Below are 26,234 nucleotides of genomic sequence, written 5' to 3' on the forward strand. Positions count from 1 at the left end.
CCATTGCAACAAGTAACAAGGCAGAGAGTGGGGGTACAAATGAAGGGAGATTTGGTGGCTGGATGATGTTTGTTCCTATCTGATTGTTTCTATTTTCTCAACAAAGTATGGGCAAGGTCATCAGCTGAGAGTAAACACAGGGGAGAAAGTTGGGTTTTGAAGTGAGAGATGTATGAAATCATCATTGTGGAGAGTAAGACAAAGGACATCCTAGGAAGTGCAGTAAGAAGTATGGCACTGACTTCCCATTTGAGATTTGTGGTCCTGAATTTAAAATGAGGCTAGATAATAATGGAAATATTGCGTGTAAAGCACTTAACCCTGATCTGGTACATAGTGCATACTCACCAAATACAAGCTATTACGGTTCTGCCACATGAATATTTATTGTTTGTTTGCTTAGATGAGATCCAATCCTTTCAAAAAAAAGAGCCTAAATCTTAGATGAGGTTGTTTCACCAGCATCGTAAATCTATTATGTACGGAAATTGTTTCCAATAAAATAAGATTAAATTTAAAAGTCTTGAAAATGTAGACTCAATGGCCTAAGAAACTAATGAAACATGAATTACATATCAATTAAATAAAATTCTCTGAGGACATAGTACCACAGGTGTACATCTCAACATAGCTGTTATCAGAGGTTCCACAGCCTTGTAATACAAGGGCATGGTTGGTGTGGAATTACATACCACGATGGGAAGACTATGATGTGGGTATATTGTATACAAAAAAAGATGGCTCAGTTAAAAGAGCAATAGAATCAATAAAGTAGCTCTTATATTAAAGTGAGCTAAGAAAAGAATTCAAATAAACTATTATTACATTCCGAATATCAGCATAAATTTAAGACTTGGAAAGGTCACTGCTCTACCCCCAAAATGAGAAGCAAAAACTTCTGTGTCATCTCATTTCCAGAAATTGTATGAGATAATATAAAATATAGCCTTAATTCCCACATGTGGTCCTTGGCCCTTCCCTCACTGGGGAAAAAACAAAACAGGGGGTGGGGTGTCCTTGGAGAAGAGAACCAGGTAATCAACTAAAATCAAATGCTTTTGTGCATTCATTGAGATGACCACAGAGCTTGTGTCATTTAATTTATCAGTGTATTAGGGGAGGGATGGATCAGTCTCTTCACAATATAATGGTGCTTCATGTCTGTAATTATTACAGAAAAGTCTCAACAAAATGAGAAAAGTCTTAACAAAATAGTTAGCTGGCTATTGACTACAATGTCTGCTTTTCTTTCCCACACTGACTGTCAGGGGGTCTCACCTCCACATGAGAGATGCAAGGTCTCCATTCCCCTTCTCAGAATCTCAAGGCCCCTCCAACCTTATTAACTCAATGGCAACTCTTGAAAATGACCGCGGTTACATTAGTGTTTTAAAAGCTATCATTTTAAGCTGGGCACTATAGCTCACGCATGTAACCCCAACATTTTGGGAGGCCAAGGTGGGTGGATCACTTGAAGCCAGGAGTCCAAGACCAACCTGGGCAACATGTAGAGACCCTATCTCTACAAAAAAAAATTAAAAATTAGCCAAGCATGGCAGCAGGCTCCTGTAGTCCCAAGCTACTTGGAAGGCTGAGGCAAGATGATTGCTTGAGCCCAGGATCTTGAGGCTACAGTGAGCTACAATTACACTACTGCACTCCAGCCTGGGTGACAGAGCAAAACCCTGTCTCTTAAAAAAAAAAAAAATGAAATTAAAAAAGAAACCTGTCATTTTGATGTGCAAGGAAGGGGAAAATTTCTCTCCTTTGTTCCTCCTCCAAAACAGAAGAATCCTTACATTTAAATTCTTACATATTAAATTCTGAATCTTTTACTTACAATTATACTAACATGGTTACTTATGATCAGTTATCCTAGCATTTCTAGGCTAACAAGATTATTTTAACACATGGCTGATTTATCAAGATATCAAAATAAAAGTAAAAATAAAATTTAATATGTTCTAGTGAATAACTGAAACTGGGTTTTAGCCCTTTTGTTTACTTTTTCTAACAGTTTGATTGAGATATAATTCACATACTATACAATTTACCCATTTTAAGTGTAGAATTCAATCATTTTTAGCATATTCAGAGAGCTATATAACCATCATAACCAATTTGAGAACATTCTTATCACCCCCAAAATACTACATACCATTAGCAGTCATTCCCCATTTCCCTGAAATGCATCCCCAGCCCTACGCAATCACTAATGTATCTTCTGTCTCTATATATTGGACTATTCTGGACAATTCATATAAATGGAATCATACAATATGTAATCTTTTGTGAGTGGATTCTTTCACACTTAGTATAGTGTTTTTCAAAGGTCATTCATGTTGCAGTATGCATCAGTTCTTCATCCCTTTTTATGGATGAATAATTTCATTGCATGTACATAGTAGATTTACTTTATCCAAAATGATGGACGTTTGGGTCATTTCCATTTTTTGGCTATTATAAATAATGCTATTATAAACACTCATATACAAGTTTTTGTGAGCACCAAGGTTTTCATTTCTAATGGGTGATGGGTCATATGATAAATCTGTTTTAACCTTTTGAGGGTCTGAAAGATGGTCTTCTAAAGTGGCTTCAGCATTTTACATTCCCACCTGCAGCATATGAAGTTTTCACTTTTTCCACATCCTCATCAACACTTGTTATTTTTTCTGTCTGACTGTAGCCACCCTACTGGGTGTAAAGTGGCATATCGTTGTGATTTTAATTTGTATTTCCCTGAGAGCTAATGATGAGCATCTTTTCATGTGCTTGTTGGTTATTGTATATCTTCTTCGAAGAAATGAATATTCAAATATTTTGCCTATTTTTTAATTGGCCTATTTTTTACTACTGACTTGTAAGAGTTCTTTATGTATACTAGATACAACTCTGTTATCAGATACATGATTTGCAGATATTTCTTCATGTTCTGTGGGTTCTTTTTTCTTGATATGCTTTGAAGCATAAAATTTTTAATTTTAATATATAATTATCTACTTTTTTAGTTTATTGATTGTACTTTGGTGAAATATGTAAGGAACCACTGTCTATTCTAAGGTCATGAAGATTTATGCCTACATTTTTTCCTTTCTTTTTTTTTGAGACAGAGTCTCATTCTGTTGCCTAGGCTGGAGTGCAATGGTGCTATCTTGGCTCACTACAACCTCCACCTCCCTGTTTCAAGCCATTCTCCGGCCTCAGCCTCCCAAGTAGCTGAGACTACAGGCATGTGCCACCATGCCTGGCTAATGTTTGTATTTTTAGTAGAGACAGGGTTTCATCCTGTTGGCCAGGCTTGTCTCGAACTCCTGACCTCAAGTGATTCACCTGCCTTGGCCTCCTAAAGTGCTGGGATTACAGGCATGAGCCACCTATGCCTATGTTTTTTCTAAGAGTTTTATAGTTTTAGCTCTTACATTTAGGTCTATGATTCATTTGAATTTTTTTTTGCATATGGTGTGAGATAGTGTCTCAACTTCATTCTTTTGCATGTTAATTTCCAACTGAGCACCACTGGTTGCTGTTCTTTCCCCTTTTGAATCCTCTTGTCATTCCTGTCCAAAGTCAAATAAGGGTTTACTTCTGGACCCTTAGGTCTATTCCATTGACCTAGATGTCCATCCTTATTTCAGTACCACATTCTTGTCTAATGTAGCTTTCTAGTAAGTTTTGAAATCAGGAAGTGTGAATACAACAACTTTGCTCTTCTTTTGGTTATTTTGGATCTCTTACATTTCCATATAAATTTTAGAATCAGCTTGTCAGTTCTGCAAAGAAGCTAACTGGGATTTTGATAAGGATTGTGATGAACCTGTAGTTCAATTTTGGCAGCATTGCCATCTTAACAATAGTAAGTCTTCTAATCCCTGATCATGGGATGCATTTCCATTTATTTATGTGATACATTTATTTGATTACTTTCAAGAACGTTTTATAGTTTTATAAGTTTTACAATTATTCTGCTAAATTTACTTCTAAGTATTTGTTATTCTGATGCTATTGTAAACTATGTCTTTTTTGTCATATTTGCTTTTAGCACTATTAAATACTTTAGAAAGCTTTCCATCTTTTTCTATGCTTTAGAACATTTTATTTAACATACAATCCTTAGTGTTTGGTAAATGTGACTGTAAAACTATTTGGGCCAGGTGCCTTTCTTAGGAAGAATATTTTTCTACCTTCTACCTTGTAAATTAATTATAGGAGTTTATAGAAAATCATCCTTTGCATTTAGATTTTTAAATTTATTCCTATAAAGAATTATAATTTTTAAAAAGTCGTTTGTATCTATAAGTATGTCCCTTTCTTATTATCAAGGTTATATTTACAAACCTTCTCTTTTTTCCTGATCACAATTGTCAAAAGTTTGTCTATTTCAACAGCATTTTAAAAGAACAAAATTCGCTTTTTTAACTTATCAACAAATTATATTGATCATTACTCTTTTTTTCATAACTTTAATGTTTGCTTTTCTCTTTATTATTTTATTTTTTCCACATTCTTTGGATTTACCTTGTTCTTTTTCTAGTTTTTAAATTGAAAATATAGTCCATTTATTTTTGACGTTTTCTCATAAGCACATGTAATCCTACAAATTTTCCCCTAATGCTGCTTTGGCTGCATCCCCTACGTTTTGATATGCAGTCCTTTCATTTTTAAACTAAATTTTTAATATGGTTTATTATTTCAATTTTGATTTGCCATTTAATCTAATAATTACTTAGAAGCTGTTATACTCACATTCCCCATTTAATCTAATAATTACTTAGAAGTTGTTACACTCACATTTCTTTATCATATTTGCTTTTAACATTATTTTCCATCTTTTACTATGCTTTGAAACATTTTACATAATGAAGAATCCTTGATGTTTGAAAAACTTGACTATAAAACAATTTGGCGAGGTTCCTTTCTTCAGATGGAATATTTTTTAAATTTTAAATTTTTAAATTTTCCAAGTAAATATTTTCTTGTAGTTATCTTTTTTTTAAATTTATTTTTCCTTTTTTTTTTTTGACAGTCTTGCTCTGTCGCCCAGGCTGGAGTGTAGCAGTGTGATCTCAGCTCACTGCAACCTCCACCTCCCGGATTCAAGCAATTCTTCTGCCTCAGCCTCCCGAGTAGCTAGCAACACAGGCGTGCACCACTGTGCCTGGTTACTTTTTATAATTTTAGTAGAAATGGGGTCTCACCATGTTGCCAAGCTGGTCTTGAACTCCTGACCTCAAGTGATCCAACCACCTTGGCCTCCCAAAGTGCTGGGATTATAGGTGTGAGCCACCACTTCCAGCCTCTCTGTAGCTACCTTTTAAAATTAATAACTAATTTATTAAATTCTGGTGAGAGACTACGTTCTATACGATTTCTATATTTTAAATTTTGTGGAAGATTCTCTTTATAAAATAATTTTGTCATGGTTGTTTGAAAACAGCTGGTATGTTTTGCACTCGGTACAAAGTTTTACATATGCCTGTTGGAACAAACATGTTCACTGTATTTTTTTTTAATCTGTATGTTAATTTTTGTTTACTGTATCTATCCGTTTCTGAAACAGGTGTTATTATACCCCATGGTAATCACAAATTCCTTTATTTCTCCCCATGGTAATCACAAATTCCTTTATTTCTCCCCATTTTGTTTTATGTGTAACAACTCTGCTGAGTTGTTAGGAATAAAAAAGATTATAACGCATATTCTTGGGGTAGCATGACTTTGATCTATATGAATTATTCTTCTTTGTTCTATTTAATGTCATTTTCCTTGAATTCATTTTTTCTGATAATAATATTGTTACACCTTCCTTTACAATAGCAGTTGTTTGGCATAAATTTTTCAATCCCTCTTTCAATCATGCTGTTATTTGACTTTAGCATGTCTTATAAACAGCAGTGAGGTGAAGTTCTGAGACAGTTTTAACATAAAACAAAGGTTGCCTTTTAATACAAAATATATAACACACGTACATTTTTTGTGGTTACTGACAACTGTAAACTTTTAACTTCTTTACTATAATTTAATATTTTTAATTTACTATGGTTTATGGTTGCTCTTCTTTCTTCTTCATGCCTTTTGTTGGGTTAGAAAATACATATTTCTATTCTTCTAGAAATTACCAGTAACGTATTTCACCCTTATATGAAAGTTGTCAGAATCAACATGCAGTCACTCATATTAAAAACCTTGAGAAACAGAGCCAGGGAAAGCCATGAAGCAGGGGTAGCAGGGGTCTCATATACAAATGCCTGATAACAAGAACTATCACAAAAGACTCCAAAAACCACACCCTTACACAACAGCCATCACAACCTTATACACACACACACACAAATGCTTTTGAAAGGGCATCTGTCCAGCAACTGCCTCTGCAACTTCTGACTGGTGCCACCCTTGTAATTAATTTTTGTAGCCAAAGATCTCAAGACAATTTAACTCAAAACAATTATGTAATCTTTCTCATTTTTCCATTAAAAACCTTTGTCTTCCTTTATCTCCCTGAATATGGACATACTTTACCACGGTATGTGAATTCCCTTGCAATCAGCTCCTTCCCAGATAAATATCATTGTATTTTAGAGAGCCTCTCTCTGGCTGTTATTTCGGTTGACACTCATTACATAACAATATGATTTAGATACAACCACAATTTTTACTGATTTCTTTATATACCTATATTTCCTTTATCCCATGTCTTCATCTTCCTTGGATTTATATTTTATTTTCCTGGAGTTGTCTGCGGAAGTAAACTTTCTGACTTGTTGCATATTTTGAAAATGCCTTTATTTTGCCTTTTTTCTTATACATTAGTTTGCTTGGATATAGAATTTTAGATTCACAATCATCTTCCTTCAGAATTTTGAAGCTATTACACCATAATCTTCAATAATCCAGTGGTGTCAGTGTTTAGGAATGCAGTTTCCTCCACTGATAGATCTCCACCTGTGTTCTTCTTCAAGAGGACAGAAATGTCTGCTTTACTGATGGCACATGAATAAAAGCAGTTGTCCAGCACTGAATTTATTCCTTCCAAAAATACATCTTTTCTGACATTATTAGAGAGAGCTTTATGGTGAAGATGTTTAGCTTGCCCTCTTAGGCCAACCACCATCTATCTCTTCTCTTTAAAGATACTATCAGCCTTCATTATCACCAAACTTTTAATGACCTACCATGATTATACTTTTGACCTATGCAAACATTCATAACAGTTTTGTTGTAATAGAATTCTACTCTGTTTAATGTTATAAATACAAGGATTAAATCCTTCTTATATTACAATGTTCTAAGTATTTCATTTATATCACACAATCCTAATATAAAACATAAATACAACAATCAAGTCTCATGAGAATATGTTGAGATTTTTACTGGCATTTTCTAGCTAACCTGGATACCACAGTGTCCAAAAGGTCTGGATACATAAGCAGTATATTTATTGTACTTTTTCAGAATAAAAAATTAGACCTTTGCTTTAAACTCTGAGGTACTTCACTTGAAAAGTTTTCTGGAAATTGGAGAAAATCTTAAGGACTATATTATTTTTAAATACAATCAATATACTTTTAAAAATGAAATTATTCCTTTATGTCTTGACTTGTCAGATATCCAGTGTATCTACTATTTGCCTGAGCTCTGTGAATCATTCAGGTATATTATCCAATCTCTGCTATCTAGAGAGTTTCAGTTGTAGTCATTATGACATTTAGCATCAGAAGCACTAGATTCGTGTCTCAGCCCAACTACTTGCTACCACCCTTGTGAGCCTCAATAAGATTCTTAATCTCTCTCAGTCTCAGCTTCCTTTTCTGTAAAATTTAAATCATAACATGTGCCTTGTTTACATTCACTATATAAAATAATATATTCCATATATATTATATATTATTTATTATATATTTATTATATATTTAGTATATATAATGTTATATATTATATATAATAAATAATATATAAATATATAAATGTTATATATAATAAATATATATATAATATATATATAAGCACTATGAAGACTCTTAGCCAAAATTATTGTATGTTTGGATAACACCATCAGCGGTCTTAAGTGTCAGAAGCTGAAATTCATGAATAGTTTTGGGGAAGATGATTACTTCTGTTTGGGGGCCATTATGTTGCCAAGTCAACCATCACATGTTTCAACATACATATAATTGGAACCCAATTTATTTCTGAAACTAGAATCTGGAAAGGCTGTTACTTATCATTTGAGAAAAGGCAACTCATGTTCAAGACAATAAAGCTCAATTAGCCTTTCCACATCACATACCACTCCAGTTAAGCTGAAAATCTGGAACACCAGTCATCATACACAAAGGAAAAAATACGAGAGACTCCAAGGAAATACATCCCCACAGCTTATCAAATGTTGTAAATAAAATAAAACCTAAAGTAGCAAAAACATCTATTTCTTAACAGTATTTTGCTATTTCAAAAAAAGCTTTCATGTACATTATTTCATTTGACCTTCCTGGCAGGTAGGTTTAGCAAATGTTATTTTTTTCACAAATTACAGATGAAACTGAGTTTCAGAGAAGTGATGTTACATTTCTGAAGTCACATACCTGGTAGGCAGAGCTGGCCGTAGGCCTTTGATTACTAATATTAATCTGTTCTCAGAGAAGCTGTCATAAAGCACCTCTGCTAACCAACTGTCTGAACTAATCAACATCCTCCATTCCTTGTGTAGAACATCACCTGCCCCACGTGCTGCTGCCTCATTTGGCCCTTATATCACTGTGAAATACACACTTACCAGGAGTCCATTGTGTCTGTTCCCAAAGATGTTTGTTTGTTTGTTTGTTTGTTTGTTTGTTTGTTTTGAGACAGAATTTCGGTCTTGTCACCCAGGCTGGAGAGCAATGGCACAATGTCGGCTCACTGCAATCTCCGCCTCCTGGGTTCAAGCGATTCTCCTGCCTCAGCCTCCTGAGTAGCTGGGATTAAAGGTGCCTGCCACCACGCCTAGCGAATTTTTGTATTTTTAGTAGAAACGGGGTTTCACCGTGTTGGTCAGGCTGGTCTCGAACTCCTGACCTCAAGTGATCCACCCACCTTGGTCTCCCAAAGTGCTGGGATTACAGGCATGAGCCACCGCACCTGGCCCCAAAGATATTAATGCTAGTTTTACATCCAATTGTAACTGCATATTAAAAGATAATGAAACTGATTAAACGAATGAAAAAAAAAATGATGGTTGTCACTTCTAGGACACATAAATTGACTACTTTGGAAAAATAAATAAAAGCAAATTGCTAAAGAGGACTGTGGTCAAATAAGATGCAAATTAGATAAATATAAATATTGGTGAAAAATAATCATAAAAACCTAAGTGGATTTTGCCATGATTGCTTAAAAATATCATTAGGTTCTAATTATCATTAGGTTTTATTTTAAATAAAAACAAGACATTGTATCAAATATATTATATTTGCTAGAATAAATATATATTATATATTTATATATATAATATAGAATTATATTATATATATAAGCTAGAATAAAATATATTATAGCTAGAATTTATAAAGAAGAGACACTAGAACTCTAATCACTAAGTAATCAAAAGAAAACTTAGCCCAACATCAAAAGATGAACAGGTTACACATTTTAATAAAATATAAAACATAAGATATCAATCATTTTATGAATCTTGGCATTAACTGACTTTTCAATTAATTGTTAATAGTCACCCTTCTAACAACTCAATAATATCAGATAAAAGGGTGTCTATTATAATACAGTCTCCAGATTCCTCCTCACAAATGATAAGATCCCAATAATCTTGTTGGTGGGAAGAGAGCCCTGCTCAAAATTTGCTCTGCTATAACTTAAAGTAAAATATAATGTAAAATGTTTTCACTATTATTGTTGCCATTATTTGATATCGGAAACTCTAGCATACAAAGGCCTCTATCCTGATATGGGCAGGAGGTTGAGGGAGGCAGTTAAATTTCTCTGCAGGTTCAAGTACCAGCAAATTTTAAGCTTTGCCTGGTGAGTGGTTTTGTTGTACAACAAACAAGAAGAGGAGGAGGGGCCAGCAACAAGGCAGCAGGAGGGGGCTCAAGAGAAAGAAGGCTGTTTCCTTGTGATGGAAATAGCCAGGGGCAATGCTGCCTAACACTGAACTTTAAGGTGATCCCCATTTTGTGCAGTGCTATAGCCTCTTAGGTTATCTCCAATTTTTTAAAAAGTGCTACACAAAATAACCCTGCGTTAATAATGTTTTGGGAAATAAGAAAGGAGGAGGGATGATTCATTTTGGGGGCTAAGAAATCAACCAGAATAATAATTTAAAGTAGTATTACATTAGGTAGTCAGGCAGACATGAGCAGGGTAGGAGAGACACCCCCCTAGGAATATTAGGCAACCATCAGGTGATAGTCAGGTGGTTGTTAACTGTGTCTCCAAAACACTAATGGGTCGCAGCCAGCACCAGAGAAAGGCAGTCTCCCAATAGGTGGAAAAAACTGAAACTGGTTATCAGCAGCTTTCCCATGAGATCTCAGGAATTGAGTGAGTGGTCTCAAGCATGTGCATTAAGAGCCAAAATGGCAGAGTTTAACTGGTATATGACCTTCCTCTAGGAACACTCAACTGGTAAGGGAAGAATGCCTCACCTGAGCATGCATACAACTCCAGTAAACACACTGCGCATGTGGTCCCTCCCATGTGCTAGCAGGCCACTGTGCATGCTCACTCCAAAGGAAGAATCAGAGGAGAAGGGACAGAAGATGCTGGAACATACAAAACTGTAGGTCAAAGGTCAAACTGGGCACTTGACTCTCTCACATCACCTGCTTGGCCCTCTTCTAAGTGTACTTTACTTCCTCTCATTCCTACTTGAAACTTTTTAATAAACTTTCATTCCTGCTTAAAACTTGCCTCAGTCTCTCACTCTGCCTTATGGCCTGCCTCAGTTGAATTTTCTGTTCTTAGAAGGCAAGAACTGAAGTTGCTACAGACCTGTATAAAGTAGGCACCACTAACAGTAATGACACACGATTCTTTTGGTAAACCTCTGTGGCCAGTGGTGCCTCTGCCTGAGTTTCACTTGTGACTGCTGGGCTGGCTCCACCCCCTCAGCCTGGCAGGCTGTGCTCAGCTTCACTGTCGGCCCAGATCCCATGTCCACTGGGGACAAGCCAGGTGCAGAGTGGCAAGGGGTGTGTGAGTGAACAAGTGTAGGGTCCAGCCATGATGCACAGCCAGGCATGCCAGCTGCTGCAGTGGGGCGGGTAGCTCCAGGCACCAGCACAGGCCGGAGTTCTGTGAGGGGCTGTAGCTAGACCAGGCACCAGCATCTGGACGGGGGAAAGCAGTGGTGCCCAAAAACTCAGAGACGCCAGCAACAGAGGAGCCCCAAGGGGGTGTTACAGCATGTCACAGCTCTGAATCAGAGAGTCCTGGGGTCTGGGTCCCCAGAAGGGTCACAGTTCTTGTCTTGTTCCGGCAAATGGGAACGTGTCACAGCTGGCAGCTTGGTGGGCCAGCCAGGAACATGTTTCAGCTCATTTGTGTTACAGCTTATTCAGTCCTGCTGCCCCACTCTGGCCTGTGATGGCTCCTGGGCTGGCCTGGCCCCACCACCACTTCCCAACACATGGGACAGCCACCCAGCACTGGCATAGGGTGGGAGGGATACAGCGTTACAACTCCTTTCACATCCGGGCAGGCTCCGGGTTCATGTCCTGTGTCCAAGAGGAATGAAGTTATGCAGACAACCAGAGAGTGAGCAAGGTGGAACAGAGTTTTATTGAGTGACAAAACAGCTGCTGACACCAGAGGGGACCTGAAGTGGGTAGCCCCTACCCAAAGGCAGGTATTTCCAACATGTCGCTGAGTCTGGTGTTTTTATGGGCTCAGAATAGGGGAGTGTGTGCTGATTGGCCCATGGGCTGGCCTGGAAAAAGCACCATTCAATTAGCTAAATTCAATTAGTATCAAGAAAGTTCTAACTTCGGGTTGTGGACCCTACCTGGAACTGGCAGCCCAGTTTTCAGGTTCTAAGCAGTCTTTGCCTTTAAGGGAGGAGACACCCCTCATATTGTCTTATGCTCAATTTCTGCCTCCAACGAAAGAACAAGTAAAAACTAAAAGACAGAAATGAAATCCACACGCAGACAGCCCGTGCCACACCCTGGGCCTGGTAGTTAAAGATCGACCCCTGACCTAATGGGTTATATTATCTATAGATTACAGACATTGTATAGAAAAGCAGTGTGAAAATCCCTGTCCTGTTCTGTTCCATTCCAATTACCAGTGCATGCAGCCCCCAGTCACATACCCTCTGCTTGCTCAATGGATCAAGACCTTCTCATGTGGACCCCCTCAGAGTTGTGAGCCCTTAAAAGGGACAGGAATTGCTCACTCGGGGAGCTCGGTTGTTGGAGACGTGAGTCTTGCCGAAGCTCCCAGCTGAATAAAGCCCTTCCTTCTTTAACTCGGTGTTGGAGGGGTTTTGTCTGCGGTTTGTCCTGCTACACGTTAAACATCAGGTGTCACCGAGGACCTGCCCCTGTCTGCCTAGGAATTTGGCTGTCTCCTGCTGCTATCAGTAGGAGATAACCAGGAGAATGCAACCCTCTTGGGAATCTTTGATAATCTTAGACAGGGAACAGGACATTCCAGAGTTACATGGGATGAGACTTGAATCCGCTTGTTTTCTTTTCTTTTTTGTTTGAGACAGGGTTGTGCTGTGTTGCCAGACTGGAGTACAGTAGTATAATCACAGCTCCTCTTGGGCTCAAACAATCCTCCTGCCTCAGCCTCCTGAGTAGCTGGGATTAGAGGCATGTGACCCACCACAGCTGGCTGATGTTTTTACTTCTTATGGAATCAGAAGTCTCACTTTGTTGCCCAGACTGGTCTCAAACTCCTGGCCTGAAGCAATCTTCCTGTCTTGGCCTCCCAAATGCTGGGATTACAGGCATGAGCCACCGTGCCTGGTGGAATCCATTTATTAACAGAAGGAGAAAATGGAAAGACAATCCCAGAAGACACAGTACTTGGGTATGTCTAGATTACATGTTTATGAAAATGAACAGACTCTCCCTGTGTTTATTCAAAGGCAAATTAGGACAAAGCCTGCACAAACATTCGTATTGTGCCTCCCTTAGAATTAAAGCAAAGTTTCCAAATTTAATTGTGCAAGGCCTTGACTGTGCTGAAGTGTTTATCTGTAAAAATACAGTAATAAAAAAGAGCTTATATGTCTGTGAACATATGAATTTAGATAGAATATTCTCTTCAGTTAGTTATTTTCATTCCAGAGCTTTTAAAATTGAGTATCATAATTATTACTCAGTATAATTGTGATAAGCTAATACTAAAATTCCACTGAGAAAAAAATGCAAAATGCTTACGTATTTAGGTTTCTTTGATCATGGGCTTTGAGTTTTTTCATAATTTCATTTAAATGTGATATGATTCATTTAATTTAACTTAATTTATTTATTTATTCTCTGCCTCATTCCAGAATAGATATAAGTCTACTTACAAAAACAAGGAGAAGAGAAAACTAGACACTTACAAAGAGATTTGTAAAGTTAAAAAGAGAACAGTTTCTCAGGAGTAATACAATTGTTCTTACATCGAAAAGCAGTTAGGCATTTCTCTGAGTATCCTTATAAATAGACACCATGATATAAAAACACACATCCTTGACAACATTCCCAAGAGACAGACGACAATGAGTGTCATTTGTGCTGTTTCCCTCCCTGTCTCTCAGCCTGGGCTGTTGACAGCTCAGACTGATGATATCACATTGTCACGCTGATTGCATGACAATTCAGCAAAACCAGTTCTCATGGGGATAAGGGGTAGCAGAGGCTAATTGAAATGCAGTACACATTCTCAGTTTCTCTGCGGATCTGATTTGATCCAGGGGTGAACTATAAACTGCCTGGAGCGATATCCCCTGTATACTGTTTCAATCAAACTATCGATAAATATAGGGCGGCAGTAGTACTGCTGGGATAATGACACTATAAACCAAAAATAAAATGTGAATGCCCCACAACCATTTGAATAGACTTCCTATAATCTGAAAGACTGCTTCAGGCCATGATTCGGGGGGTGGGGAGGGGATCAGACATGCCTCATCATGTCCTCCTCCCTTTTGAATTCAGGAAAAGCCAACCAGCATTTAACATTAACAGGACCTTAAGTCTGATAAACATTTATAATTTACTCTCTCTGAAGCCTGCTACCTGGAAGCTTCATCTGGATGATAAAACTTTAGTCTCTACCACCTCTTATCTTAACCCAGATATTCCTTTCTATTGACAATAACTTTTTCAACCAATTGCCAACCCAAAAAATTTTTAATCTACCTATAACTTAAAAGCCCCACCCCCATTCCACATCCCACCTCTACTTCAAGTTGCCCTGCCTTTCTGGACCAAACCATCATACAACTTAAATGTGTTTGATTGATGTCTCATATCTCCCTAAGATGTATAAAACCAAGCTGCACCCCGACCACTTTGGGCACATGTTCTCAGGATCTCCTGAAAGCTGAATCATGGGCCATGGTCACTCATATTTGGCTCAGTTTAAATCTCTTCAAATATTTTATAGAGTTTGACTCTTTTTGTCAACAACACCATAGGTTCAAATGCCTAACTTTGCAAATGGGTAGTGACTAAATCCAGGAAGGTCCCTGCTGTCAAGCATTCACCTCTTACTTGCTGGTTCATGCAGGGGTCTAGAAGGCCCAAAGAGAGGAATCTGGTGTTGGGGAGGTTGAGCAATAGCTATTTCCCAACCAGGATGAAACTATTATTATTATTATTTATTTATTTATTTATTTATTTATTTATTTATTTATTGAGATGGAGCCTTGCTCTGCTGCCCAGGCTGGAGTGCAGTGGCGCAATCTCAGCTCACTGCAAGCTCCGCCTCCCGGGTTCACGCCATTCTCCTGCCTCAGCCTCCCGAGTAGCTGGGACTACAGGTACCCACCACCATGCCCGGCTAATTTTCTGTATTTTTAGTAAAGACGGGGTTTCACCGTGTTAGCCAGGATGGTCTCAATTTCCTGACCTTGTGATCCACCTGCCTCAGCCTCCCAAAGTGCTGGGATTACAGGCGTGAGCCACCACACCCAGCCAAAATTATTTAAATAATATAACAGCTAATATGGACACAGTCATATATGCCAGCTGATGTCAACTCTGCAACACATAACCAAACTACAAATCATTTGATTTGAAGGTTTTTAAACTTGCGCTTCAGGGATTCTATTGCTAGTTTCGTGGTAAAAATCCAGGTGCGTTGTTTGCAAGGCAGACAATAAACAATGCTAAATTTGATCAAGTCTTCCCTTTAATATGCCTGTAGGGCACTATCTGTCCCCGCTGTTGTTTATTAAATAGATGTGATAAGCCCAAATTAGTTAATGAACATCTGCCCTGCCATGTGGCCTCTGAATGTTGAGGAGACACATATACTGTCAGTGTGTATACAGTGCATCCTCCTACACCCCACCCTGAGCTGGCCCAACTCTCTGGAATCAAGGTTAGGGTAAAGAATATGATCCAAGCCATATACAAATTCAACAGAGAGCACTAAGAGAGTGCTTATCCAGCTTCTCAGTGTCCTGGGATTGCATTCAGACAACAGTGCTCTTTAGGCTAGGGTTAGGTTCAACTTCACTTAACTGAAAATTCAAAAGAGAAGAGGTTTAAACACATGGGGTTTCTTCTCTCATATATAACAAGCCCATAAACAGGCAGTCCAGAGCCCCAGACTCCAACTACTATTCTGCCCCACCAGCTGCAGCACATCCATATAGCAAGGTTACTTCATGGTCCAAGGCAGCTGTCAGACATCCAGCATCGTGTCGGCATTCCAGGAAGCAGGAAGGAATAAGAAAGAAGACCAGGCCAGATGCAGTGGCTCACGCCTATAATCCCAGCACTTTGGGAGGCCAAGGCAGGTGGATCACGAGGTCAGGAGATTAAGACCATCCTGGCTAACACAGTGAAACCCCGTCTCTACTAAAAATAGAAAAAAAATTAGCCGGGCATGGTGGCGGGTGCCTGTAGTCCCAGCTAATCGGAAGGCTGAGTCAGGAGAAAGCCGTGAACCCAGCAGGCGGAGCTTGTAGTGAGCCAAGATCGCACCACAGCACTCCAGCCTGGGCGACAAGGCGAGACTCCATCTCAAAAAAAAAAAAAAAAAAAGAAGACCAAAACAGGCACTTGTCCCAACTGAGTCAGCTTCCTTTAAGCAATTGCTATGGTTTGAATATTTTTTTTGTCCCCTCCAAAACTCATATTGAAACTTAATCCCCAGTGTGGCAGTACTGAGAGGTGGAGCCTTTAAGAGGTGACAGAGTCATGGGAGTTCTGCCCTCATGAATGGATTAATCTATTTGTGGATTTAAGAATTAATGGGATAATGGATTAATGGATTATCATGGGAATGGGACTGGTGACTTTATAAGAAGAGGAAGAAAAACCTGAGCTAGCATGCTCAGTTCTGTCACCATGTGATGCCATGTGCCACCTCAGGACCCTTCAGAGAGTCCCTACCAGCAAGAAGACCCTCACCAGATGTGGCCCCTTGACCTTGGACTTCTTAGCCTCTATAACTGTAAGAAATAAATTCCTTCTCTTTGTAAATCATCCAGTTTCCAGTATACAGAAAATGAAGTAACATAGCAATCTTTTTGGATAACCCATTCAACACGCCTGCCTACATCCCATTGGCTACGCTTCGCAAGGAAAGCTGTGAAACATAGTACAGTCTTTTAGCTGGGCACACTGCAGCCCAGAATAAAATCAGGATTCTGTTTTACTAAGAAAAAAGGAGAGAATGGATATTAGCTGGCAACCCACAATCTCCACCACAAACCAATTCCGGTGAATCAAATAGCAAAACAACAAAGAATGGCAACTACATGATTTATTATTTATGCTGAACTAACCCAAGTCAGAAGATCAACCAAAAGTTCTACAGCACCAAATCTTTCTTGAGAAAAAAGGTATAAATTTAACTTTTTAAAATAAAGTGCAAATTATGTCCTTGGTGACTTCACCCTTTGACTTGGCACAAACTCTTCCCAAAATGTCCCCTAAGGCGGAACAATCTAGATCACACTTGGCTCCACCTTTACTATTTTCTTAATTTAATTATAGTTTTTCTCATCATAATTCCATTACATAAGGAAGGAATCCCACAACCTCAGTCATCAGAAGTGAAGTCTCTATAAATCAGCCTTCACGAGAGAGAAAATAAGCTAGGAGGTTGGGCTCAGTCGCTCACACCTGTAATCCCAGCACTTTGGGAGGTTAAAGCAGGAGGATCTTTTGAGGTCAGAGTTCCAGACCAGCTTGGATAACATAGTGAGATCCCATCTCTAAAGAAAAAAGTAACCAAGCACAGTGGCACACACCTGTAGTTCTAGCTGCTCGGGACGCTGAGGTGGAAGGATCACTTGAGCCCAGGAGTTCAAGATTACAGTGAGTTATTATTGTATCACTGCACTCCAGCCTGGATGGCAGAGTGAGACCCTATCTCTAAATATATATATGTGTATACACACATATATATATACAAGCTAGAAATTCAGATTTTTCTTAAAACAGAAATGTGGATTTTTATACGAAAAATGACAGCTAATTTACTTTTTAAAAAAACAATGTGTGAGCCTCTATTTGACCAAGACCTAAACTCTACTTGGTTAAGCGTCCACTATACTCTTGACGTTCCTCACTTTGTTGTCATAGGGATGCCATTCTTTCCACAGAAAATCTTGCCTGCCTTTTTTTCCCTGTTATTTCTCCCCTTTTTCCTCCCCTTTCTTTCCATTTATCTTCTTTCTTTCATCTATCTGTACCAAGATAATTTTCCTTCCAACAACCTTGTTACCCATTCCTTCTACATACTTCTTTCTTGAAATCCTCCTCTGATCAATACTTCCCTTTCAACATCTAGTTTTATTATCCAACTATAGATTCTCTTCCAAAGCCAGTCTTACATTCTAAAGTCCATTTGTTTATTTTCTTCCCCCCTTAACTCTCAAAAAACTCTGAGCTAAACAAAATGCATAAAAGCATCTATAATACCTTCTCTAAATCTACAGCAAGAGGCTATAAACCAAATGCCATCAGCAGTTAGTCAGGCAATATTCTTGACAATCAACAGTGACAACTGCAAAGACAATTGATACTTAGCTTCCTTGTAGAAGAACCAATAGGACATAGTAGTTATTGTGACAAATTCAAGAACCCATCCCTTATCTAAGGTATAGCAATTGCTACCAAGTCTTCTTAATTTTTTTAAATATAAGCTGGAAGGTCAGATTTTTTCTTAAAAGAAGAAATAAATCTGAATTTTCATATGAAATATACAATTAATTCACCTTTCTAAAAACAATGGTAGACCTATATTTTCAACCTTTTATAGCACATATTGAATTATTCTCTAATTGATTCAAACATACATACCTCATCACAAAACCTGGAGGAGTGCTAAGCATATTGCAGGCCCTCAATAAAAGTTGACTGATGCCGTAACTGAGTCAATGAACTTATTCATACCCTCCACTTAGGGAGGAATTTCTGGACTGTTTCAGTGCTTGGGTAAGGTTAAGAAATATTACATTGCGTATGATGAAAATAAGGGAGATACAATCACTTTTTTCTTTCTAACCAATTAAAACACTATGGTTTTATACTTCATTTGTTATCAACTAAACCCTATGATTATGATAAACTAGTTTTAGTATACTGCACACCAGCTTTAGTGACTTCTTTATTCCTGAATGACTATAGGCCTTTAATCAGTAACCACTGAAACTGTATTGTATTGGTCCATGTCTTGCATGTCACCAATCGGCCAGACTTATTCATTCTTTCCCTGTGAAAACACCACTAAATGTAATGACTTGAATGGTATGCTAACCTCCATAAGGGAATTATAACATGAGAAAAAAAAAAAAAAAAACATGAAATTTGGAAGCAGACAAACCTGAGTTCAAATCCTAGCTATGACACTTGCTGTATATTCTTAAGCAAGTAATAAATTTCTTGGGGGTCTCATTTTTCTCACCTGTAAAATGGGACAATAAACTCCACTTACAAAGCTGTTATAAAGAGTAAATAAATAACACAAAATGCTTGGCAGTTTTCCTGGCCCACATTGGAGAATACAAAATATCAGTAGCTTACTTAGTGTGTATCCCTTTGCTTACTTAGTGTGTATCTCAGTTCAGAATGTTTTCTCTTTTTAGCTATAAAGTGCGTCAACTCATATTTACCTAGTATTCACAGTATTTTAACTTCCTATATAGCACTTGGAAACACTAAGAAAATTTGCCAGGTTTCAATTATAAAAGTGAGTAGATGGGCAAACTAATATAACAAAAACACAATTACACAATTTACAGGTTGGTTCATTTCCTAGACATAAAACAATCCAAAGATTCCTTGCTATAAAACAACACTAATACACATTTCTAAAAGTGCTCTAAAGTGAAGGTTTTTAGTACAATAACAAACGTACACCACCAGTAGATAAAAAAATTGTGCATATGTGTGTGCGCACATGGACACACACACACACACGCACACCACTGGTGGATAAAGGGTCATCACTCTAAAAAAGTTAGTTTTTTCCCTTAGTATCAGATATATTCACAATTCAAGGTTTAATTTCATGACAGATGCCAAAGAGAAATTTATTCTTACATTCAAAATACATGTATTGAAACTTTGCTTTCAACTTAGATGAAGTTACAGGGACTTAATTTACTCTTCCATCTAAAACAACAAAATCACAGGACAAAATATAAGAAACAATAGTTTTTCAAGAAACACCACATCAAACACAGGACAGTGATTCCTGAGGGATGGGAAACAAATAAGGTGAGCCCTGCAACTGGCCCATCTTTCTGCCTTGAAAGAGTGTTCCAGGCTGGAGCACAGAAAAGGTGTCTTAGTCTGTTTTGTGTTACTATAACAGAATACCACAAACTGGGTCATTTATTTTATAAAGGAATTCATTTCTCACAGTTCTGGATGCTGGGAAGTCCAAGGTGAAGAGTTTGCATATGGTAAAGACTTTTTGCTGCATCATCCCACAATAGAAGGCAGAAGGGCAAGACAGAATGTATACAGACTTTTTAGTGATAAATTCTGTCTTTAAATCGTATCTTTCCTAACTTATTTTACTGTAAGAAGTTAAAAGTAGCCATGCGCAGCATGGAGGACTTGCTGTTTAGATATTTCTTTCACCAGGTATCCTAGTTCATCACTCGTAACTTCCACCTTTCATAAAGCCTTCGGGCACGGACACCGTTCAGCCCGGTTACTTGCTACTTTATAACAAGGGTGGCCTTTACTCTAGTTTCCAATACCTTATTCTTCACTTCCATCTGAAACCTCATCAGAACGGCCTTTACTGTCCATATTTCTTTCATTATTGTGGTCACAACCACCTAAGTAATCTCTAAGAAGTTCCAGACTTTTGTTCCTCTTCCCTGTTTTTGAGCCCTCATCAGAACTGCCCTTAATGCACCATTCACAGCAATCCAAGCTTTTCTACCTTGCTATACCAAATTCTTCTAGCCTCTATCCATTATCCAGTTCCTAAGCCACTTCCACATTTGTGGGTATTTGTTATAGCAACAGCCCTACTTCTCAGTACCAATTTTCTGTCTTAGTCCATTTTATGTTGCTATAACTGAATACCACAGATTCAGCAGTTTATAAAGAAAAGAAACTCATTTCTCACAGTTCTGGAAACTGGGAAGTCCAAGGTCAAGAAGAGTACATCTGGTGAGGGCTTTCTTGCTGAGTCATTCCATGGCAGAAGGCAGAAGGGCAAGAGAGCACACAGGGGAAGGGAGCAAAACTCATCCTTTTATCAGGAACTTGCTCCTGCAATAACTAACCCAATCCCATAACAACAACATTAATTCTTTCATGAGGCCAGAGCTGATGCCCTAATCATGACCTAATAATCATCCTCATGACCTAATCATCCCTTGAAAGTCCCAACTCTCAATATTGTTAAATTGGAGATTAAGCTTCTAACACACAAACTTTGGGGAACACATTCTAGTCACATCAGAGAAGGAACACAGGCAGATCCCCAGGAGATGCCGTAAGTAGAAAAAGTGGAGTGCAAAAATATTAGAGCAGCTAGAGTTTGCAAACAGAATATAAGAGAGGAGAGGGCTTCACAGAGAGGGAACACTGGAAAGTTCTTTAGTCCTCCCCATGTATTCAGCAGAATACTAATGTAAGGAACGAATGTAAGGAAACTGTGAAGCCCAGGAAATAACCACCTAAAAGATGTAGGGGAATCAGTATGCAATATGCACACAGTCTGGGAATAGTACCTCTGTATATCTCACACTGGTCCTGCTTCTCTAGTCAAACACATACATACATATATAAAGAAACTTGTTACAGGGAATTGGCTTATGCAGTTATGAGGGCTGGTTAAGCAGCTTCTGTAAAGCTGTGTCTCTGCATCTGATATACAGCCCATAGGGAAGGAAGTCAGTAAGGGAATGTCAGGAAAAGACTATCGCAAGCAAGCTGAAACCCTGTAATCATGAGCGAGAACTCCATGAGGATAGACTGAAATCCATGTCTTTTCTTGTTGCCTTTGACTTTGGTGCAATGGTAATTTCTTTTTTTCTTTGAGACAGGCTCTGGTTCTGTCAACAAGGCTAGAGCACGGTGGCACTTATCTCGGCTCAGACTCAAGATATCCTCCCACCTCAGCCCACTGAGTAGCTGGGAATACTGGTTCATGCCACCATGCCTGGCTAATTTTTTGTATTTTTTATAGATCGGGGTTTCACCATGTTGCCCATCCTGGTATCAAACTCCTGAGCTCAAGAGATCTGCCTGCCTCAGCCTCCCAAAGTGCTGAGATTACAGGTTTGAGCCACCACGCCTGGCCAGGGCTCTTTTTTATGGAACTAAAAACACATACCTGGCTCATGAGTAAGGAAAAAGTGAAGAAAAATCCGGAGAAGGTAGCACAGTTGTAGGCTCAGACACTGTTCATGCCACTGAGGTGAGTCAGCTACAAAAGTGCTTCTTTCCTTCCAGCTTCCAAATCATGAAAGATGAGTTCTTGTGACCCACCCAATCTGTAAACACACAAGAAAGGAAAGTCTGTGAAATGTAGCTCAGCCTAGCCAAGTTTTCGTATTATAAAGCCATCATATAGAGAGAGAAAAAAGAAAGAAAGAAAAAAACAACAACAGAGCATCAGTGAACTATGAACAACTTTAGCCTTAAATATGTGTAACTGGAGTTTCCAAAGTAGAGGAGAGAAGAGTGGGACAGAAAAATTCTAAGGAATAATGGAGAAAAATTTTCAAAATTTGATGAAAATTATAACTCTGAGATCCAAGAAGCTTAATGACCCTTAAACACAGGAAACATAAAATCTCTACACCAAGGCACAAATAATCAAATTGCTCAAATTGTTCAAAACTAGTGATAAAGGCAAAAATCTTAAAAACAGTCGGAGAAAAAAGAAATTTTACATACGAGGGACCAAAGATACAATGACAGCAGATTTCTCATTGTTTACAGACAATGTAGCAAAACAACACTGGAGCCACAACTTTTAAGTTCTGAAAGAAAAAAAAAAAAAAATAGGCCAGGCATGAATGGTGCAAGCCTGTAATCCTAACACTTTGGGAGTTCAACAGGGAAGGATCACTTAAGCCTGGAGTTTGAGATCAGCCTGGGCAACCAACCTAGCAAGCCCCATCTCTATTAGAAAACAACAACAATTGTCAACATAGAATCCTATACCCAACAAAACTAGTCTTTCAAAAATGAAGGTTAAATAAAAATATTTCAGACATGCAAAAACTGAAAGAATTTATCACATTCAGACCCACACTACAAAAAATAACAAAGGAAGTTCTGCCAGCAGAAAGAAAATAATACCAGATAAAAATACGGATCTACACAAAAAATGAAAAGCACTAGAAATGGTAACTTTTTGGGTACATTTTTATTAAACCTCTTTAAAAGATAATTAACCATTTTAAACAAAATAAGAATGATATAGTACAAAAATAAAATGTATAACAACACAAAAGGCTGGGAGGAAAGAAGTAGATGTACATGTTTGTTAAGTTCTAATACTGTATGTAAAGTGGTACAAAATACATGTACTAAACACATTTTATGAATGGGCATTTTTGGGCCCTAGTTACAATGATGAAAACCATTTATCCCCTCTCCTTGAGGAATTTACCTCCTCCTGTACTCTCTCAAGAAGCTTAATCAGCTTTTATATTGAGCAGAAAAACTGTGGGGTAAGACCTCTTTTTAAAGTGACCTTCTTTTAAATGTTTCAGTTCTACACCAGCAATGCTTCATGGAGCAAATGACCTAAGATGCAGCCACTATTTTAATGTTAAAGAAATATATGCCTGTAGATAAGATATATTGTTATATACTACCATTAAAGTTCATTCTATGGTGACAAGAAAGGACTGAAAGTTCCACCTCCAGGTCAACTGAGATTACAATCAACATCCAAGCAAAAGTCCCCAAGTTCATTCGCAATGAAGTTCTACAATTAATAATACTCAAACACATTTTCTACACTTATTTCAATAAGATTGAAATTACTCCCATTTAAACAGATGTGATTCTAAGAATGTCTATTTTTAGATGGGAGTTGCATAAGTTGCCAGAAATGGATCTGGCAATGTCAAGGTTATGTCTCACTGAAAAATAGACATAATTTAACCTTTATGGGGGGAAATATGCTATCCCACATCTACTCTGGAGCAGATGGATACGTGAGCATGAATGTAGGGAGAGAGTGGCAACGGGTGGGCCTTTTTGCTTCAAGCACCCCACCATGTACATACTTGTCCTTTCCTAAGGGGGTAATATACATAAATCTTGTGGCAGCAGAGGGGTTTTATTTCTGTTATTTATTCTGTATCCACCTTTCCTGGACTATTCCAGTGTAATCAAGTTGCATAAACTGACTGACGCCATTCCAAGAAAAATTTTATTGTAATGAACCAAAGTGACTAGGGCTGTAATAAGATTTCACAAGAGCACAGGATCACAGGAAATGAAAAGGGAAACACCAGAAAAATGTATAATGTTCTAGCAACTGCCCCAACCTCACATCAGAATCAGTCACTTCCAAGCATTCTCATTGTACAACTCCTGGAAAAGGCTTTGAACTATAAAGCTTCATCTTCTGTGCCATACACTCTAGTAAGTGCTTGTGATACATTTTCTGATGCATTCATTACAAAATCCTTTGAGGTATAAATGATGATGTCCTTTTCACAGAAGACTGAGACTTAGAGAAGTAAAGTTTTCACAGCTATCAATCCTATGAGGTATAAATTATGATGTCCTTTTCACAGAAGACTGAGACTTAGAGAGGTAAAGTTTTCACAGCTATTCATGGCTAGACAAGAATATGATGCCAGATCTAACTCTCAAGCCTAGACCCTTACATTCTATTCAAAGCATAAATAAGCCATTGGATCCAGGTATATTCAAATCACACATTGGACCATAAGCCACTACTGCCCTAGAAGTCCACAAGGAAGATAAATTCTCAAGTGTCAGTGGTGAAGGAAAGAAAAATACCATGTTTGCAGGTCAAGCTTATGACTGAAACCCCAACACAGAGCTGTTAGGAAAGCTGGGCTGGAACATAAAGCCAAGGATTAGAGGCCTCTGAAGCCAAATCCCTCCCCTAACCCCAACTTAACTCGTAGGACCAGCTGGCTCTACGGGAGGTGGGAAACGGAAAAGATGAGAAAGCTCCAAGCCACAGGAGATAAAAGGGAGAAAAGAAGGTGGTCAGGTCGGCCCCACAGAACTTCCAGGGATTTGAGAAAAGAGGATAAAAAGTGAGATGCATTTATGTACATGACCTGTCAACATACAATAGTCTTGTCCTCTAGTAAATATGTACATTCGAATGTCCCTAGAGCTTACCCCTCCAATTATCAACACTCCATCATGAAAGGAGAGTAAACAGTTTTGGGGAGAGGTAATTCACCATGGGCCCTGAGGGTGTCTGCATGTTCTTATTGGTTTTGCCAAGAATGCAAGGCCCTGACCATGTCTTACCTTGGCCTTTTCTCAGAGTTGTGTTTGCAGGGAACAGTCCCGAGGGATGAGGTAATATCGCCCCCCAAGACAAGCTTGTTACTGCTTATAATAAAAGCAACAGACTCCACAAGCACAGTGTTCCTCTCCTGTAATACAACCCACTGCATGTGTAGGCATCAATCAAGACCCACCTGTGTTGGACTTGGGTCTAATCCATGGGTCTTAGATTTGTGGACATAGGAAACCAGCATTAACACTAAGCTCTGGCTACTGCTTTTGCCATGAGTAATAAAGGCCTGTCTCTAACGCAAGAGTCTCAGTTTCAGTACCCATGAAACTGTGGCACGCTAACCTGTTAGCTTGCAAGTAGGATAAAATCTCAGACTCTTTACAGTTCTTGACAGCAGGAGGGTAGAATGAAGTGGAAGAAACTTGAATGCAATACTGCCCCTTCCTTCGACTAGAAGTTACGTGACATGGCCAAGTATCTGCATTCCCTCCTAATTAAGATCACCAGTGGGGAGTTACTATGTTAGGGAAATTTCCTCATATTTACTGAGTTAATTCCATTTAGTCTTCAACCTCACAGGCCTTGAAATTTTCTTATTCTGATATGCTTTATAAATTACATGTTGGTTTGGTTTAACTCTCCTTTTAGATTCAAAAGCTCTCTGAAAATAAGAAAAACTATTGACTCTTTAACACGTACATAATTTTGGTTTCTGTTCAATATTATACTCTGTGGATATATTAGCACATACAATGTGCTAATTGTCAGCATGTTGATCATCATCACTATTAATGTTTTTAACTAAGAGCCTACAAATACAGAGCCCATTCACCCACCTTCCTTACTCTTCTCCCAGGAAAATGGAAGAGTACAAAGCATATGATATTAGGAAACAGGCCTAGGTTATGACTTTCTCTTCTGTGGCTCTTCTGATCCATTCTACAGAAACACTGAATGTATTTTAGACACAGAGATAGCAACTAAATTCTGTTTTATTCATACCATGCACATTATTAACCACTTGGCAACATAGTTCTAGCCAGGAAATGTAATTTTAAACTCTCAGCTACTTAACTCTCATTAAGTTGAGATGTGAGAAATACTAGTTATGATCCTCA

The 26,234-nt window shown here is 38.2% G+C and overlaps 1 long non-coding RNA gene across 1 annotated transcript in view; it reads right to left on the bottom strand.

Moving 5' to 3' along the window:
- LOC104659872 overlaps positions 1 to 26,234 on the bottom strand; it is a 126,814-nt gene that overhangs the window by 96,643 nt on the left and 3,937 nt on the right. The window contains exon 2 of the long non-coding RNA XR_747645.2: positions 21,979 to 22,138. This is a non-coding gene — a long non-coding RNA (uncharacterized LOC104659872). The remainder of the gene's footprint in view (positions 1 to 21,978; positions 22,139 to 26,234) is intronic.

This window comes from Rhinopithecus roxellana, chromosome 1 (assembly GCF_007565055.1).
Source record: "Rhinopithecus roxellana isolate Shanxi Qingling chromosome 1, ASM756505v1, whole genome shotgun sequence".
NCBI classification, from domain to species: Eukaryota; Metazoa; Chordata; class Mammalia; order Primates; family Cercopithecidae; genus Rhinopithecus; species Rhinopithecus roxellana.